Here is a 5,743-nt window from a genome sequence, read left to right as displayed (position 1 = left end):
GGACAAAATGAAATGCAGGAATGTAGTTTATTAGTCCTGTAGTAAAATTCTGTTTTAAGTGTAACCAATTTAACATTACATCTTTTACAACTTCCTTTTATCTGAATAGTCACTTGTCCTTGAGTAAACTAAATTTCTTCAGTTCTAGTCTTGTTAACAAGAAAAGAAGCAGTTTATAATGTCAAGAAAGCTTCCTCAATGATTCATTGCTTAACACAACGTTAATATCTTATTTTGCTAACAGATGCTTAAAACAAAGTAACAGCTGGGTGGAAGACTTCAGATTGTGAAATTTGGGAATATTTTATAACATCTGCTATATAGTTTCTCCATTTTCATCTTTTTCCTCAGCTACCACTGAAATCACTGAGGATAAAATTTCTGTTTTTGAATGGGAACTCCGCTATAGTAACAAAAACGAGTTTCCATCCATGCAAATGTCAATACAGAAAAGTAAGGTTTCCCTAGTTACTAGGCCATCTAAAACCAGCCATCTGGTTTCATTGTTATTTTAATACTTCAGTTCTGGTGCAATTGCTAATTACTGAAAATAAAAGTCAAAGAGGCTCACATATAAACCTCAATTTAACTCCAGTTCAGTTTAGTGAAGGAGCTGGTGCTTCCACAGCTGAATAAAGATCTCAAGACAGACACCAAAGATGGAGCAGACACAGCAATTTATTTTTTTCTTTTGCTGTAACAATGGTCTTCAAAAAGCTTTAAGAAATCCTAAGTGACTTTTATTGAAAAGAGTCATGTATTATTAGACTTTATAGCAGGTGCTGGATATTGAAAGGCTCTGACAGCCCTGTTTGTCCCTGCTGAGCCTGCCCAGGGATCCCCCACCTGCCCCAGGTCCCCATGCCAGCCCTGGAGCCTCTGGACTCCAGCTTCCCACAGGCTGGCTCAGCCATGAGCCCTGCTCAACTGGGCTTAGCCATGACCTGGCCTGGCCCTGTCCTCCTGCAGGTGCATGGTTCTGGGGCTGTCCTTACTTGTCCCTGGTTACCCTGCTCCTAGCTGGCATTGTGGGATTGCCTGGCTGTAAGATGCTGCCAGGCTCCTCAGCTCCTTCCCAATGGAACTGCTGGTCCTGGCTGGGTCCTGGTATGGGGAGGAATTGCTGTAGGAGGGAGTAGAAAGAGGTCTCAGGTTAGACCACTGTAGGGGATGAGTTACTCCTCTGCTGTGGAGAGTGCTTTGGCGGGTCTTTCCTTCCCACAGCTGTTGTACCCACTCCACACTGCTAGGCTCTCTCATCAGGAAATTAACTTCAACATCAAAGCAGAAGTCTGAGAGGAAAAAGCAGCAGAAAGCAGTAGCAGCAGAGGAAATGCTTTTGTTAAGCAGCTGCATGTTGTTATAATAAACAAATCTGAGCTCTAATATAGTTCTCATGCCCTTTCACTAACTTTTAATTATGGTATTATTACATGTTTCACAGTTCTTTTTTTTTTTTTTTTTTTTTTTTTCCTTAAATACCTGATTAGAAGCTCTCAGTTAATTAATCACTTTTTGTGTACCCTGGCAAAATATACAATAGTAGCAAAGTGTCACTTGTCAATGGATACAATGACAATAATCAATGTGGAATGTCAAAAGAAACAAATATCAAATGAAACAATGACATTAATAACAGAAAAATATTTGTTATTACCATACAGTTTATATCCAACTCTTAAACAAATCTTTCTAAAAGTTTCATTTGCCTGCAGAGGCAGAATGACATGTACATTTATGCATTGCTTAGCCACTAAGGAGAAAATTATTGCTGGTCTTGTTGTAATACCTCTCCAGGAAACTTTCAATGTGAGCAGGAACCTTCCCCAAAGTTGATTATTTCTCTTAGATTCTCTTCAGCAAAGATAATAACTAAAACACCCTGGAAAACAGTCATATTAATGACTAATTCCAGTGACTTAGCATCCTGTTAGAAATTATTTCAGAAGTCTGTTCAGACTTCCACATGTAGCTCTTTAGAACCTCCTCATTTTGTTAACAATGTTGGATTCCTGGTAATGCAGCCTGTGTTATTTTATCTCAAAGTTTACCAACAATTTTTTTATAACAATATTTTATCTCAATTTTTACCAGCAGATAGCTAGTATCCAATCCTGTAATATTATTTAATTTTAAATTAATGTATTAAACATGTAAACCTATGCAAACTTCACACATATACTATGTTTCCTCTCTCCATTAATCAAGTCATCTTATAGTCTGTCTTAACAATGCCATATGCCAGAGTGACAGTTAATAGCGCCATTGAGTTACTCTGTTTACTCTAGCTTTACTATGGCTTACTGCCTTTAAATCTTCAGGTAATTGTTTTATCTGGACACCAGCATAATAACTTACTTCTAAAATACTGTTCCAAGCAGTGGTATTGAGCTTCTTGTACTTACATTCTCCACTGGGCTCTTATCCAAGTACCTCTTGTGAAAATGCACTGCCTAAGTTGGAATAAATCTACCCAGCCTTACCTCCAGTTTCAAGCCAACTGAAACCCAAAGAGACTTCTGAGAAGAGGCATGGAATGTTGAAATAGGAGAAAATTACTTCCTTGTGGCTAAAAAATTTGGCTGAGACAAGTTCACTGTAAAGGAAGAAGTGAAGCTATATGCAGCACTATTTATTATTTGGAAATTTTGAAGTTACTAACATGAATAGTCTATTAAAAATATTGTTAAACATTTCATAGAACGTGAAAAGGCTGTTTTTAGTATTAGTATAAAGAGTCATTTTTATTCAAGTACCAAACCCACATATTTTCTACAATATTTTACTGATTTTGTATCCTTACATACTTAAAAAGTCTCCAATAAAGAAAAAAAAAAAGTACCACCAACATTTCTGTTAGTGTTTGCAAGTATGAAGAAGACACAGCTCAAAATTTCTCTGCAGCAAAAATCCAAATACAGACCCAGAAAACTGGCAGAGCAGAGATGGAAAGCCTTGAAGATTCAGGCCTCTTTGCCAGTAGGAAGTTGGGGAACATGTTGGCCCACATGCTAATGATGGGAGGAACTGGTGTCCCTGAAACAGTCACTATCCCCTGACATCTCAGATGTTCTCTCAGCAAAAAAACTGTAGTGGGCCTGCCTTTTCAGGGCTTCATATTGGTAAGATAGTCAGGGGTACCACCACAAGCAGTTTGACTATTAGCTCTTCTTTTCCTGTGTCTAGCATTTGATAGGTTAAATTCAAAGCTTTTTATGTTACTGTGTTTTCAAAGAAAAGAGAAAGATTCTGCCCAAAGAGAAAGATTCTACCCAGCTCTAAAGGAAGAAGTGGGAGGTGGGAGAGGCTAATAATAAGGGGAAGAGGTTTGAGGAACTTCCCTGACAGCCTACCTCTACAGCTGTCCCTGGCTGATTGATCATTGCTCTAAGTTTCTCTGAGAAGGCCATGCAGTCACAGTGGAAGAACTGATCTCCATTTATACATACCTGCTAGCACCAACACAGCTTTTGAAATATTCATACAGTGCTCATACTCTCCCTGCAAGAGATTACTTCTGGTAATGGCCTATGCCTGAGCGAACACATGGGCTAGTTCAGTGTGTATAAATGACTGTAAAATGAACTGCAGCACAGAGTCTTGTAGATCCTCCTCTGTGTTTCCAATACCAAGCAGGAATTTCCAAGCAGGAATTCACCCTTTGCCTGGACTGTCACTGGGACTGGATGCCTCTTTTTTGCTTTAGCATATGTTCTGTCATGGAGGCACAGGTAGACCTATGAATAAATTATTACTGGAAAGAGACAATGTTATTGTCATAGTAATAAGAAAAATTGCTTTCTTGTTAATGAGTTCCTTTATGCTTTCCAAAAAAACAGCTGAATACTAAGTATATGCTAGTGTCTGTTAAACAATATGAATACAGGAATTTTACAGGCATTCTGTTCCACAAGAAGTTTCAATTATACTGTTGGTTTCATAGTGGAACGTAATTTCAGAAATAATATCTAAAAAAGTGACATACTTATAGTCAGTTGGAACATAACACCTTCCACCACCCAGAAACTTTAGTATTAAGGAAATATACCATTGGGAAAGCAAAATATATGGCTGGTTTTATTGTAGATGCCAAGTGTGAAGCATACTAATAAAGGAATTACCATAACACAGGCTATCATTGTATCCAGCAGATGCATATGTTTCAAAGAGAAGCTGCAATACTTTCTGAAGGTGCAGCTGTGAATGCTGTTGGAACTTCTGGCTGTTGTACAGAATATCACTTTAACTCTTATACATTTTGGCAGTTCACTTTTTGTCACAAGTTTTATGAAGTGATGTGATGAAGTTGTTCTTTCCAGAGACACACTGAAAAGGCCAGTTTCACCTGTTAATCACATGGTAGTTAATATTGTGATCAGGGGCTTGGGCAAATTCTTACCACACGGTTGCAAGTTTAACAGGGCAATTGCTCCACAGCTGGCTGAAGCATAGATACAGATCTGCCAACCCACTGACTCATGCTATGGACTAAACCAGGTGTCTGTGCCTTCAATTTGTGTTGAAATCACAGTGTAATGATCACTGCTGTAATGGATTGCATTATTCATCTTTGTCCAAAAGGCGTTCTTAGGCCTTAAAAATTTAGAAACTAAATTCAAATAATTCAAATAGCTGGAAGATGTTATGTATGTATTGAAGTTCATCCTCCTTTTTGTAAGAACTTTTTGCTTTTGAAAACAGAAATACTGTAAATCAAGCAAATAGGAAAGCACAGCAGAGATTTTAATACATATCCTTTATGAACTAAATAAATACTTTTCTAAATATATTGTTTAAAAAAATGTGGGGTGTAAATCAACTAATGTGGCTAACCAGGTGCTAGCTGGAAAGATGAAAAGCAAAGCAGTAGCAGCCAGTTAGGAATTTCCAGAGTGTACTAACGTTTTTGAATACAAAACAAAATAATAGTTAACTAAACCAGTCCTTTCAAAATCTGGGCTGATCCACCGAATGTGGATCCAACAAGAATGTTTTTTTTTTTTTTTTTTTTTTTTAATATCATTATTTTTTTTTTTTTCCTTTTTGCTACTTATCAGTCCTTTTCTGAGCTCTCTTCTTGAACTTCCAAGCACTGTGAAGGCCAAGTGAAATTCCAGTTAACTTTGAACACTTGAGATGTCATGCTGTCATTGTCCGCTCTCAAAATCGGTGTTTCTTCATTCTTTTACTTTGGGTCTTATTTCTATAACAGTTCTTCTGTCTCAAATACCATATATCATATATGGTGCTTGTAAATACATTGTACATATATCACTTGTACTACTGAAATGCAGAACTTAAAGAATTCTACAGCTATTATCCATTTTAAAAGGTACAAAATTGACAATTCAAGACATGCTACTGATTTATATTTCCTGAAATGTTATACTCTTGTTAACATTAATCTAAATTTAATTTCAGTTATTTGTACAAAAATACAGTTATGGAAAGAAAGAAGACTGCTTTCTCACACTTGCAAATGTTATTTAAATATCAGAATTGTGAAGTGATAGCCATGTATTTAACCTGTTGAACATAAAAGAGCCTATTGATACAACATTGGAATTTTTGCTCACAGCACAAAGTCCATACTTTCTATTACAGAATTTTTGAAAATTTCTCATTCAGATATACAGATTTGAAATAAAGCAGATTTTATATTTTTACTTCTCAAAGGAGAAACTAAATAAAAATAAACAAAGGTGAGTTTGAAATATTACACAGAAAAATGTTATGTGAATTA

The 5,743-nt window shown here is 36.5% G+C and overlaps 1 long non-coding RNA gene across 2 annotated transcripts; it reads right to left on the bottom strand.

The window, feature by feature from the left end:
* Positions 1-668: 668 nt before the first annotated feature.
* Positions 669-3,405, bottom strand: LOC137848428 (uncharacterized). Of its 2 annotated transcripts, none has more exons than XR_011091346.1 (3): positions 3,354-3,405; positions 2,484-2,596; positions 669-1,292 (listed from the first exon to the last, which is right to left on the bottom strand). It is a non-coding gene; the product is annotated as an uncharacterized lncRNA (long non-coding RNA). The 2 variants fall into 2 exon arrangements; XR_011091345.1 differs by lacking the exon at positions 3,354-3,405 and adding an exon at positions 2,924-3,336.
* Between the last annotated feature and the right edge of the window lie 2,338 nt (positions 3,406-5,743).

This window comes from Anas acuta, chromosome Z, assembly GCF_963932015.1.
Source record: "Anas acuta chromosome Z, bAnaAcu1.1, whole genome shotgun sequence".
NCBI lineage: Eukaryota > Metazoa > Chordata > Aves > Anseriformes > Anatidae > Anas > Anas acuta.
Note: the sequence above shows the minus strand (reverse complement) of the source record. Positions and strands in the feature narration are given on the sequence as shown.